This window comes from Mobula hypostoma, chromosome 30 (genome assembly GCF_963921235.1).
Source record: "Mobula hypostoma chromosome 30, sMobHyp1.1, whole genome shotgun sequence".
Taxonomy (NCBI): Eukaryota; Metazoa; Chordata; class Chondrichthyes; order Myliobatiformes; family Myliobatidae; genus Mobula; species Mobula hypostoma.
In genome coordinates this window covers 4621312-4634938 of record NC_086126.1, presented here as the reverse complement: position 1 = coordinate 4634938, position 13627 = coordinate 4621312, and the positions used below count along the sequence as shown (strand labels likewise).

At 51.3% G+C, this 13627-nt stretch overlaps 1 protein-coding gene across 7 annotated transcripts in view; it reads left to right on the top strand.

Moving 5' to 3' along the window:
* The window catches only part of LOC134339819 (cdc42 effector protein 2-like), a 48543-nt gene that overhangs the window by 15039 nt on the left and 19877 nt on the right, over window positions 1-13627 (top strand). For 2 of the 7 annotated variants that reach the window (XM_063036643.1, XM_063036644.1), the window contains one exon: window positions 10619-10955. The exons of 3 other annotated variants lie outside the window; for them this stretch is intronic. The gene's annotated coding sequence lies outside the window, so the exon portion shown is untranslated. Of the gene's footprint in view, window positions 1-8; window positions 31-10618; window positions 10956-13627 lie in introns of those variants that run through there. 2 more of the 7 variants (XM_063036645.1, XM_063036650.1) reach the window with 2 other exon arrangements.

Here is a 13627-nt window from a genome sequence, read left to right as displayed (position 1 = left end):
TGCACGGGTTTCCTCGCAATGTCCAAAAACGTACGGGTTAGTGGGGTAATCGGCCATGTGTGTGTAATCGAGCGGCGACGGGTCAGGATTCATTAGACCGCAAGGGCCTGTTACAGTCACTGAGACGTACCGGTTAGAGGTAGTGAGTTGTCGGCATCCTGTATTGGTGTCGGAGGCGTGGCAAAATTTGCGGGCTGCTCCCAGCACCGCCTCGAGACTGTGTTCGTGGTCGACGCGGACGATGCGTGAGTCAGCGTCCGTGTCACAAATCCAGCTGTCTCAATTTACGAAGGATTCTGGGCATCAAATCACTGGGGGTTGTTCCGTGTAGAGAGACACGACTGAGACAGGCTGTGTCTGAGGATGATATGTGTGTTCGTTAAACACCTCCACCCCCGGGAATGTGGGAGGAGATAATGTCTCCCGCTGCAACTTTAACTTGGGGGAGTGCGGGGAAAATTTGCGAACATCAGTGAACAGTGAGATGAGCTCAGGGTTGGCATTAAGTGACAATGGGTATTGCTGCTCGAAAAAAATATTCTCGTCCATTAGTGTATCCCAGTATTGCTTTGATACAACCCCTCCCACAGATTTCTCTCCTCATCCCCTCCCACAGCGTCCCTTCTCAACCCTTCCCACACCGTCCCTCCTCATCCCCTCCCACAGGGTCCCTCCTCACCCCCTCCCACAGTGTTCCCTCCTTATCCCCTCCCACAGTGCTCCCCTCACCCCCTCCCACAGCGTTCCCTCCTCGCCCCCTCCCACAGCGATCCCTCCTCACCCCTCCCACAGCATTCCTTCCTCACCCCTCCCACAGTGTTCCCCCTCACCCCCTACCTCAGCGTTCCCTCCTCACCCCCTCCCACAGTGTTCCCTCCTCACTCCCCCCCCACAGTGAGGTCCTCCCTCCTCATCGCCCCTCCCACAGAGCTCCCACCTCACCACATTCCCCCCTCCCTACAGAGTGGCGCTCACTCCTCGCCGCCCCCTCCCCCTCCAGACGGTGTACTGGTCAACCTTTGACCCAATCTGTCACAGGAAAGCAAAGGGCCAGCCCTGGGCAGACCTCAGCTCTGGTTCCTGCAGACCAGACGCTCGTTGCCTAACCTTGGCAATGCCAATTGCATCCAAGTTCCCGGGGGGGGGGGGGGCAGAGATGGGGACCAAATGTTCAGTGGTTGGCTCGGGTTACAAACCTCTCCGGCCTGTAAGGAAGTTCGAAGTAACTTTGTTATCAAAGTACACATATGTCACCGTACACAACCCTGAGATCCATTTTCTTGTGGGCATACTCAATGAATCCAATAACCAAAATACAGTCAATGTAAGACCGCACCACCAGGCGAACAACCGGCGTGCAAAAGACATCAGACTGTGCGAATACAAAAAGAGAGGGGGGAAAGAAGCAATAATAATAATAATTAATAAATAAGCAATAAATATCAAGAATATGAGATGAAGAGTCATTGATAGTGAGGTACAGGAGCCCCGGGACTCCCACCACCAGATTCAGGAACAGTTACTACCAAATGGATAACTTTGGCTCTTTAACCAGAGGGGATAACTTCACTTGCCCCATCGCTAAACGGTTCCCAGAACCTCTGGACTCACTTTCAAGGAATCTTCATCTCATGTTCTCGATATTTATTGTTCCTCTTTTTTTTTGAATTTGCACAGTTTGTTGTCTTCTGCACTTCGGTTGATCTTTCACTGATCCTGTTATAGTTACTATTCTATAGACTTATTGAGTATGCCCGCAAGAAAATTAATCTCAGGGCTGTGTATGGTGACGTGTGTACTTTGATAATAAAACTGTTTGAACAGTTTCGTGTTCGGGCAGATGAAGTTCTCCCCTCTGGTTCAGGAGCCTGATGTTTGAGGGTTAATAACTGTTCCTGAACCCGGTGGTGTGGGTCCTGAGGCTCCTGTACCTCCTTCCTGATGGTTGAGAGGTAATAACTGTTCCTGAACCTGGTGGTGTGAGTCCTGAGGCTCCTGTACCTCCTTCCTGATGGTTGAGGGGTAATAACTGTTCCTGAACCTGGTGGTGTGGGTCCTGAGGCTCCTGTACCTCCTTCCTGATGGTTGAGGGGTAATAACTGTTCCTGAACCTGGAGGTGTGGGTCCTGAGGCCCCTGTACCTCCTTCCTGATGGATGAGGGGTGATAACTGTTCCTGAACCTGGTGGTGTGGGTCCTGAGGCTCCTGTACCTCCTTCCTGATGGATGAGGGGTAATAACTGTTCCTGAACCTGGTGGTGTGGGTCCTGAGGCTCCTGTACCTCCTTCCTGACGGTTGAGGGGTAATAACTGTTCCTGAACCTGGTGGTGTGAGTCCTGAGGCTCCTGTACCTCCTTCCTGATGGCAGCAGTGAGAAGAGAGCATAGTCTGTGTGGCGGGGATCTCTGATGATGGATGCTGCTTTCCTGTGACAACGCTCCGCGTAGTGGGGAGGTGCTTTACCTATGAAGGATCGAGTTTCACTCAAACTCAGTATCAGCTGAATAAATTATCAGCCTCTAAGTAAACAGAGGGGGGTGAGGAGGGAATGATGTGGGAGGGGCAGTGAGGTGAGCGCTGCGTGCAGAGGGAGGGGCGGTGAGGATGGAGCCCGGGCTGTGGGAGGGGAGGGGAGGAGGGAGCGTCACACTGAGGGAGAGGCGGTGAGGAGGGAGCGTCACACTGAGGGAGGGGCGGTGAGGTGGGAGTGTCACACTGAGGGAGAGGCGGTGAGGATGGAGCCCGGGCTGTGGGAGGGGAGGGGAGGAGGGAGCGTCACACTGAAGAAGAGGCGGTGAGGAGGGAGTGTCACACTGAGGGAGAGGCGGTGAGGAGGGAGTGTCACACTGAGGGAGGGGCGGTGAGGAGGGAATGTCACACTGTGGGAGGGGCGGTGAGGAGGGAATGTCACACTGTGGGAGGGTCAGTGAGGAGGGAGCACCTCAACGAGGGCGGGTCGGCGGGGAGGAGGCAGCAGCACGCCCAAGGAAAAGGAAGAGAGGAGGGAGCGCCGTGCTGAGGGAGCACCGCAGTGCGGGAGGGCTGGTGAGGAGGGAGGGCCGGTGAGGAGGGAGGGCCGTCCTCTGGGAGGGCGGACGCTGAGGAAGCAGCGCTACGTTGTGGGAGGGGTGCTTGAAACGTCAGTGATCCATTTCCCTCCACGGGCGCTGCCCGACCTGCTGAGTTCCTCCGTCATTTTGCGTGTTAGATTGTGAGGCTAAGAGTCCATTTTTATCGGACCGAGGAACTGTTTCGAGTCTGATAACGTCGGGGTGGAATCTGCCCCCGGGCCTGGTGGGACGATCTTCTGCCCGACGGGAGAGGGGAGAAGGGAGAATATCTGGGTCGGGGGGGGGGTGGTCTTTGATTACACTGACTGCTTTACTGTGACAGTGAGAAGTGCAGACAGAGTCCACGGAGGGGAGGCTGGTCTCCGTGACGAGCCGAGCTGTGCCCGCGACTCCCTGCGATTTCTCGCTGTCACGGGCAGAGCGGTTCCCGCACCGAGCCGGGATGCATCCGGACGGGATGCTCTCCGTGGCGCGTCGACGATGATTGTTGAGAGTGAAAGATCGGGACGTCTCGCTGTTGACGTGAACTAGGCAGGGCTGAGCAGACAAATGAACGAACGCTGGCGTGTCTCAAGGCTCCCCAGGAATGAACAGTTCCCTAACCACCCACACTTCGGACCTCCTGTTTCTACAGACCTCCCCAGGAGCTTGGGTCGGGGGGGGGGAGGGGGGGCGGGGGTGTTATCTTCACATCCTGTTGAACTCTTCAAGCTCCTCGAGAAACGTGTTTTGTTTCCCATCAGGACAGTCTCGGCAGCTGCGTCCTGTCATTACCGACAGACAGAACCCCACCCGGTCCCTCCCCAACTGGACACATATGGAATGAGACATCTGCCCTGGCAGACACACGGGACGTCTTCAGGATCAGAGGGTCACAGGAAAGTACAGTACCGAAACAGGCCCTTCGGCCCCTCTAGTCCAGGGTCAAATCGTAATCAAGTTTAGCATCACTGGCATATGTGGTGAATTCCCCCCCCCCCCCCCACACACACACACACACAAACCTTTTCATTCTGGTGTCTTCCCCCTTCCTTCCCAGTCCTGATGAAGGGTGTCTCGGGCCGAAACGTTGACTGTTTATTTACCCTCCGTAGCTGCTGCCTGACCTGCTGAGTCCCCCCCTCCCCACCGCCCCCCAGCGTTTTTGCCTGAGTTGATCTGGATTTCCAGTATTTGCGGACTTCCTCGTGTTTGTGATCTCTTTCAATGTCTGCTGCTGTACCGCTGCCGCAAAACAGCAAATTTCCACAACATTCGCTCGGAGGCCGCGTTATTAGGAACCTCCTGTGCCTAACAAAGCGGTCACTGGGTCTTCTGCGGCTGCAGCCCGTTCACTTCAAAATCAGACATTTTGTGCATTCACAGATGCTCTTTGCACACCACTGTTGTAACGTGTGGTTATCTGAGTTACTGTCACCTCCCTGTCAGCTTGAACCAGTCTGGCCATTCTCCTCTGACCTCTCTCATTAACAAGGTGTTTTCGCCCACAGAACTGCCTCTCACTGGAAGTTTCTCACGCCATTTTCTGAAAACTCTAGAGACTGTTGTGCGTGAAAATCCCAGGAGATCAGCGGTTTCTGAGATACTCAAACCACCCCATCTGGCACCAACAATCATTCCACAGTCAAAATCACTTAGGTCCCATTTCTCCCCCCATTCTGATGTTTGGTCTGAAAAGCAACTGAGCCTCTTGACCACGTCTGCATGCTTTTATGCATTGAGTTGCTGCCACATGATTGGCTGATTAGATGTCTGCATTCACGAGCAGGTGTACAGGTGTTCCTAGCAGAGTGTATGTCAGTGACACTTGTACACTTGCCCATGAACGCAAATATCTGGCATAGTGATTAGTGTAACTCCGTTAGCGTGTAAATGACCAGGGTTCAACTCCTGCCATTGTCCAGAGGGTGTTTGCACGTTCTCCCCGTGATCGCGCATGTTCCCCCCAGTGCTCCAATTTCCTCCAACATTCCAAAGATGTAAGGTTGTAATGTTGAGGCTTTACAAGGCCCTGGTGAGGCCTCACTTGGAGTATTGTGAGCAGTTTTGGGACCCTTATTGAAGAAAGGATGTGCTGACATTGGAGAGGGTTCAAAGGAGGCTCACGAAAATGATTCCAGGGTTGAAGGGCTTGTCACAGGAGGAGAGTTTAATAGCTCTGGGCCTGTACTCACTGGAATTCAGAAGAATCTGGGGGGTGGGGTTCATTGAAATCTATCGAATGGTGAATAGTCATGATAGAGTGGATGTGGAGAGGATGTTTCCTATAGTTGGGGGAGTCTAGGACCAGAGGGCACAGAAAAGAGTGGATGTGGAGAAGATGTTTCCTATATTAGGGGAGTCTAGGACCAGAGGGCACAGATAGAGTGGATGTGGAGAGGATGTTTCCTATAGTGGGGAGTCTAGGACCAGAGGGCACAGATAGAGTGGATGTGGAGAGGATGTTTCCTATAGTGGGGGAGTCTAGGACCAGAGGGCACAGAAAAGAGTGGATGTGGAGAAGATGTTTCCTATATTAGGGGAGTCTAGGACCAGAGGGCACAGATAGAGTGGATGTGGAGAGGATGTTTCCTATAGTGGGGAAGTCTAGGACCAGAGGACACAGATAGAGTGGATGTGGAGAGGATGTTTCCTATGGTGGGGGAGTCTAGGACCAGAGGGCACAGAAAAGAGTGGATATGGAGAAGATGTTTCCTATATTAGGGGAGTCTAGGACTAGAGGGCACAGATAGAGTGGATGTGGAGAGGATGTTTCCTATAGTGGGGGAGTCTAGGACCAGAGGGCACAGATAGAGTGGATGTGGAGAGGATGTTTCCTATGGTGGGGGAGTCTAGAACCAGAGGGCACAGATAGAGTGGATGTGGAGAGGATGTTTCCTATATTAGGGGAGTCTAGGACCAGAGGGCACAGCTTCAGAATAGAGGGGCGTCCATTTAGAATGGAGGCGGGGAGGAATTTCTTTAGCCAGATCGTAGTGAATCTGTGGAATTCTTTGCCACGGCAGCTGTAGAGGTCAAGTCTTTAGATATATTTAAGGCAGAGGTTGATAGGTTCATAATTGGTCAGGGCACGAAGGGATACGGGGAGAAGGCAGGAGTTTGGGGCCAAGAGGAAAATAGATCAGACATGATGGAATGGTGGAGCAGACTCGATGGGCCAAATGGCCTGATTCTTCTCCTGTGTCTCATGGCCTTAAGATTATTCAGGCAATTTGTCACATGGGTATAGTTGGGCGACGCATGATTTTTGGGCCGGAAGGGCCTGTTACTGGGTTGTATCTCTAAGTACAAACAACAAACCTGATTCTGATTCGGGGTGGTGGTGGTGGAAGGTATGATGGAGGCATTTAAGAGACTCCTACATCAGGGCACGAGTGTGCTGAGAGTGGAGGGATGTGGACATTGTATGGGCAGAAGGGATTTCGTTTAATTAAACATGTATTATTGTTGGCATTTAGTTAGGACGATCATTACCAAGTTAATTAGTTTGGACTGCAAGGAAAATATAATGGGACTAGAATGTAGACCAGTACAGGCCCTTCAGCCCATCATGTCGTGCTGACCTTTTAACCCGCTCCAATATCAATCTAACCCTTCCCTCCTAAATAATCCTCTATTGATCTACCATCCAAGTGCCTATCTAAGATTCTCCTAAATAACCATATAACAATTACAGCACGGAAACAGGCCATCTTGGCCCTTCTAGTCCGTGCCGAACTCTTACTCTCACCTAGTCCCACCGACCTGCACTCAGCCCATAACCCTCCATTCCTTTCCTGTCCATATATCTATCCAATTTAGCTTTAAATGACAACATTGAACCTGTCTCAACCACTTCTGCTGGAAGCTCGTTCCACACAGCTACCACTCTCTGAGTAAAGAAGTTCCCCCTCATGTTACCCCTAAACTTTTGCCCTTTAACTCACAATTTATATCCTCTTGTTTGAATCTCCCCCACTCTCAATGGAAAAAGCCTATCCACGTCAACTCTATCTATCCCCCTCATAGTTTTAAACACCTCTATCAAGTCCCCCCTCAACCTTCTATGCTCCAAAGAATAAAGACCCAACTTGTTCAACCTTCCTCTGTAATTTAGGAGATGAAACCCAGGTAACATTCTAGTAAATCTTCTCTGTACTCTCTCAATTTTGTTGACATCTTTCCTACAATTCAGTGACCAGAACACAATACTGCAAATTTGGCCTTCCCAATGCCTTGTATAATTTCGACATTACATCCCAACTCCTATGCTCAATGCTCTGATTTATTAAGGCCAGCATACCAAAAGCTTTCTTCACCACCCTCTCCACATGAGATTCTACCTTCAGGGAACTACGCACCATTATTCCTAGATCCCTCTGTTCTACTGCGTTCTTCAATGCCCTACCATTTACCATGTATGTCCTATTTTGATTAGTCCTACCAAAATCCGACACTTATCAGCATTAAACTCCATCTGCCATCTTTCAGCCCACTCTTCTAACTGGCCTAAATCTCTCTGCAAGCTTTGAAAACCTCCTTCATTATCCACAACTCCACCTATTTTAGTATCAGATGTCTCCAACATACCCGCTTCTACCACCACCCCTGGCAGGGCGTTCCACACACACACACACCACTCTGTATGTTAAAAAACTTACCTCTGACTCCTCACATTTCTTTCCTTCAATCGCCGTAAAATTGCCCCCCCCCGTATTAACCATTTGCACCCTGGGGAAAAAAGGCATGCAGTATCTGCTCTGTCTTCAACAATTACCTTTATTGTTTGTTGTGTGTACATTGAAACATGCGGTGAAACGCGTCGCTTGCGTGCACGGCCGACACAGTCCGAGGAGGTGCTGGGGGCAGCCCGCGAGTGCCCGCCGCTCGCTAACCCTGACCCGTGCGCCTTTTGGAATGAGCAAGGAAACCGGGGCCTTGGGAAGGGAAAACCTCGGTCACGGAGAGGACAGCTGGAATGAACGCGGCTCACTGGCATTACCACTGGCCGCTTCGCTAGCGCAGAGTAGCGGGGTATCAACAGGGCTAACTACAAGCAGCCTTTTTTCCGCTGAGGTTGGGTGGGACTGCGACTAGAGGTCGTAGGCTCAGCGGGGGAGGCTGAAATATTTAAGGGGAATTTAACTGGCCCATTGATGGTTTTTCAGCTGGCTGCAGAGGGAGGAGAGGAGGGGTGGGCAATGGGGCTAGCGACCCCCATCCCGTGAAAGCCCAGAGCTACAGAAACACCAACAGAATCTCCACAGGCCTCATCCCGGGGGAGGGGGGAGTGAAAGGATCTTCATCCGGAGCACAGAGATTCCCAACCTGGACCCCCCCCCCCCGGTTCATGGTGAGTGTCCATGTCTTTAAAAAAAAGTCTTGGAACCCCCTGGTCTATGGACAACCTGTCGGCGGCCTATGAGGGGAAAGTTACTCACCCCCAGTGAGGAACGAGAGCTAGTGGAAGTGGTGGGTGTGGGATCAATTGCAACATTTAACCGAAGTTTGGATGGGTACATGGATGGGAGGGCTGTGGTCCAGGCGCGGGTAGACGGGCTGAAGGGTCTGTGAGTGTCTGGAGTGCTCCGTGACAACGTGCAAACTTGTTGGTCCGTCATGAAGCTGGAATATCGAACTGCCTCCCCCGATTCCAGATAAGCAGAGATTCCTTCTCAGGAACAGATCAGAACGAGATGACAACCATCGTACACCCAGTACTTCCAACGCTCACGGCTAAGTACTGGCAGCTTCTACAATGTTCCCGATTGGCAACTGCGTTTATTTTTTTATGAAAGGATTAATGAGGTGTGCTAAAACAAAATAATCTGGCTGAAGAATATGAACTGCGCCGCGGACGGCGGAGAGAGGAGGGGGGTTGGGCAATGGGATTAGCAACCCCCATCCCGTAAAAACCCAGAGCTGCAGAAACACCAACAGAATCTCCAGAGGCCTCATCGCCGGGAGAGGAACGACCTTGGCCCGGACGTCCTGAAGCGAGAGGAGAGTCGCAAGTCGGTGGAAGCCGCGGGGCTGATCGACCCTCTACCGCCACCTCGAAGCGGACACCAGGAAGATGGACGACACCCGGGGACGACTAGAAAGCCCGGACCCGGGCAGAGGACTCTGGCGAGCTGCTGTCGGCAGCCTGCGCCCCAGCAGAAGAAGAGAAAGAAAAGAGAATAACTGCGAATAAAAAGGGCGATCCGAATTCTGAGGTTTCGAAACACTGCGACGCGGAGTGAGGCCATTCATCCCATCGGGTTCGTGCTGGCCCCCAGCGGAACAGCCTCGTGACTCGTTTCCTCCCCTCAGATCAGAATGAGGTTTATTATCCCTGACGTACACTGAGGGGCCACTTTATTAGGCACGCCAGCTCGTTAATGCAAATGTCTAATCAGCCAATCACGTGGCAGCAACTCCGCGCATAAGAGCATGCGGGCACGGTCAAGAGGTTCAGTTGTTGTTCAGACCAAACATCCGAATGGGGTGAAATGTGATCCAAGTGACTTTGACTGCGGAATGATTGTTGGTGCCAGACGGGGTGGTTTGAGTATCTCAGAAACTGCTGATCTGGGATTTTCATGCAGAACAGTCTCTAGTTTTGGGGTGAAAAACAAACAAAAAAAACACCCAGTGAGTGGCAGTTCTGTGGGTGACAACGCCTTGTTAATGAGAGAGGTCAGAGGAGAATGGCCAGGCTGGTTCAAGCTGACAGGAAGGTGACAGTAACTCAAATAACCACCCGTTACAACAGTGGTGTGCAGAAGAGTATCTCTGAACGCACAACATGTCGAACCGTGAGGTGGACGGGCTACAGCAGCAGAAGACCATGAACATACACTCAGTGGCCACTTTACTGGGCACAGGAGGCCACTGAGTCCAAGTTGTGAGGGGGAGATCACGGGAGTTTAGTTTAGATGAGTGTGAGGTTCTGCAGTTAGGGCATTCACGGTGAACGGTAGAGCCCTAAGTGGTGTCGTAGAACGGAGGGATCTGAATGTATAAGCTAGTTTGCTTGTTTATATTTAGAGATACAGCGGCGGGAGGGTGGGGAGAGAGAGCGGGGAACAGGGCTTCCCAGGCTCAACGAGCCACATCACCCAGCAACCCTCCTTTTTAACCCGAGTCTAATCACGGGACAATGTACAATGACCAAACTAACCTGTTAACCGGCACGTCTTTGGACTGTGGGAGGAAACCGGATCCCCCGGAGGAAACCCACACGGTTCACGGGGAGAACGTACAACCTCCTTCCAGTCGCCGCCGGAATGAAACTTCGAAAATCCAACATCCTGAGCTGTTGTTTTTTTTTTATCGTGTTCTTTATCTGATTGTGTGGTTTTCTTTTTGCGCTGTATCGGATCCGGAGTAACAGGTATTTCGTCCTCCTTTACACTTGCGTACTGGAAATCGCGTTGAACAATCTTGAATCTTAAATTTGCCCGGGACAGGTACAGCAAGGGTTAACTTCCCCTCTATTCCCCGCCCGACGATCGTTGTTGGTTTCAGACTGTCAGACCTGGCAGGGACTGTTTTTTTTAATATATAATCTTATCATTCCGTAGTACAGAATTGGCCCCGGGCGGTAAAGAGGAAGTACTTGCCGCATCGCCAGGCGAGGTGCAGAAACTTCAACCGAACGCGGCCGCCCGCTTTCAATTTTGGCTCTCGGGGAGTCGGCCACCCCTCCCGGGATCAGCCGAGTGCAGCGGGAGCCGGTGGGCACTGTCACCTGGACTCCAGTCCTTGCGCTGGGTATAACGAAGCCGGCTTAGTTCGTCAGTAGCATTAGTCTCTGAAACAACGATCGCTCCGTCTTCAGCCCAGAATGCCACCGTCACACGACAGCGGGTCGGAGAATGAGTTAAAGATCTGTTAACCCCCACCCCCCTCGAGTAAACGGTACGTACAATGTGGCCTGAAAGAGGGGTCGGGTTTTGCGGGGTGTCCGCCGGGCGTGCCGGCAGTGTGAGACTGCCCCGGGTCGGTGTGGGACGAGACGGTGACAGGTGGTGGAGTTCAACTTGCCGGTTGAGCCGGCGGAAGGAAGGCAAGTGCAGAGTTAGAACCCTGAACCGTACAGCAGGAACAGGCCCTTGGACCCACAACGTTGTACCGAGCCAGTTAAAAAGTAATTCACAACCCCACCCCAACCCCAAAATGAATCCCTCCTCCCTACACCATGTCTATATCGGCACTCACATCCGTGAGCCGATCCAAACGGCTCTTAAAAGCCTATAATGTGTTTGCCTCTGCAACCATACCAGGCATCCGCCACTCTCTGAGTGAAAAACCTACCCCTTTGAATCTACCCTCCCTCACCTTCAATGCATGCCCTCAATTTCAACCCTGGGGAAACAGATGCTCTCTGTCCACTATCTATGCCTCTCATAATCTTATAAACCTCCATCAGATCTCCCCTCAGCCCCTGCTGCTCCAGAGAAAACAACCCAAGTTTATCCAGCCTCTCGTGATAGCACATGCCCTCTAAACCAGGCAGCATCCTGGTGAACCTCTTCTGCCCCCTCTCCAAAGCCGATTAGGAAAAGGGGAGGTGCAACGAGACCTGGGTGTCATTATACACCAGTCATTGAAAGTGGGCATGCAGGTACAGCAGGTGGTGAAAAAGGCGAATGGTACGCTGGCATTTATAGCGAGAGGATTCGAGTACAGGAGCAGGGAGGTACTACTGCAGTTGTACAAGCCTTGGTGAGACCACACCTGGAGTATTGTGTGCAGTTTTGGTCCCCTAATCTGAGGAAAGACATCCTTGCCATAGAGGGAGCACAAAGAAGGTTCACCAGATTGATTCCTGGGATGGCAGGACTTTCATATGATGAAAGACTGGATCGACTAGACTTATACTCTCTGGAATTTAGAAGATTGAGGGGGGATCTTATTGAAACGTATAAAATCCTAAAGGGATTAGACAGGCTAGATGCAGGAAGATTGTTCCCGATGTTGGGGAAGTCCAGAACGAGGGGTCACAGTTTGAGGATAAAGGGGAAGCCTTTTAGGACCGAGATTAGGAAAAACTTCTTCACACAGAGAGTGGTGAATCTGTGGAATTCTCTGCCACAGGAAACAGTTGAGGCCAGTTCATTGGCTATATTTAAGAGGGAGTTAGATATGGCCCTTGTGGCTAAAGGGATCAGGAGGTATGGAGAGAAGGCAGGTACAGAGTTCTCAGTTGGATGATCAGCCATGATCATACTGAATGGCAGTGCAGGCTCGAAGGGCCGAATGGCCTACTCCTGCACCTATTTTCTATGTTTCTATGTTTCTAAGCCTCAACATCCTTCCTGTAGTGGGGACGACCAGAACTTTATGCAATACTCCAGATGAGGCCTCACCCAAGTGAGTATTCATTTTGAGAGGTCTAGAAGATGGGTAGGTATTGGGTTCCTCTCCCGTAAAGTTCTAAACTCAAGTGGAGACCTTGTGCCCGACCCAATGTAAATAGCCACAAGTGTTCTCCCTAAAGGGAGATTATACCGTAAATACCCAATCTTCAAAAACTAGTTCACTTCCCTGTTTACCCTCCATGGCGAGTTCGGCTCCCGATACCCATTTTTGTTGAGTGGTGAGTTCGTCCTCCCTACCAAAGAGATTTTTCCTGCGAAGAAAGTAACTTAAAGCGCAGTCCTTTTTTTTTTTCAGTTACCTACTCCCCGTTACGCCGCTGGCGTTTACGACAGCAATGGAGGTCCTCCATCTCTGGTGGTGTTCAGGGCTTCCTTCATCGTGTCAGGAGCTTCCTCTCGGTTTTCACTACTGTCAGTCATGCAGGTCCCGGGTGGAGACTCAGGAATACCGTCACACTCGGATGGAGAAAGAATCTTCATTTCCATAACAGTTTTGTTTGGCCACTCAGGGTTGTTAGCCCTGAGCTGAACCCCCGAACCTGGAGGACTGGTGGACCACTCTTACCCTTTCACATGTTTGGCGTGGGTGATCCCACAGAGAGCCGATAAAGCCCTGACTCCGGCCAACATAGCTCTCTGGGTCATAGCCCTCCAAACCCATGGCAAGATTGTAGTCCTCTTGGAGGTCAGTGATACACGTTTAAGTTTAGACGACATTCTTAAAACACATCTAAGGCTCACAGAGGATTTCTATCTTAAACATTTCCAAATTATCAACCGTTTCTAAGAAACAAAGCATTTCTAAACAGCACGCATCAAAGTTGCTGGTGAACGCAGTAGGCCAGATTAACCAGAGCTAGTCCTGACGCAGGGTCTCGGCCCGAAACGTCGACTGTACCTCTTCCTAGACATGCTGCCTGGCCTGCTGCGTTCACCAGCAGCTTTGATGTGCGTTGCTTGAACTCCCAGCATCTTCAGAATTCCTCGTGTAAGCATTTCTTAAGACCATTTTTCAATCATGAAGCTCAAAGCATTTCTAAAACCCAGGCACAATTCCTATAAACTAAAAAAGATATACCAACGATACGATGAATGGATCGTCCATTGCAAATATCGAAGCCAGAGGAATAGACTGTAGTCCACCCGGTGTTTCTTTCACGTTTCTTCATGTTCCTAATCCCATCCTTAATAAGTCCGAGCTGCTCTCTA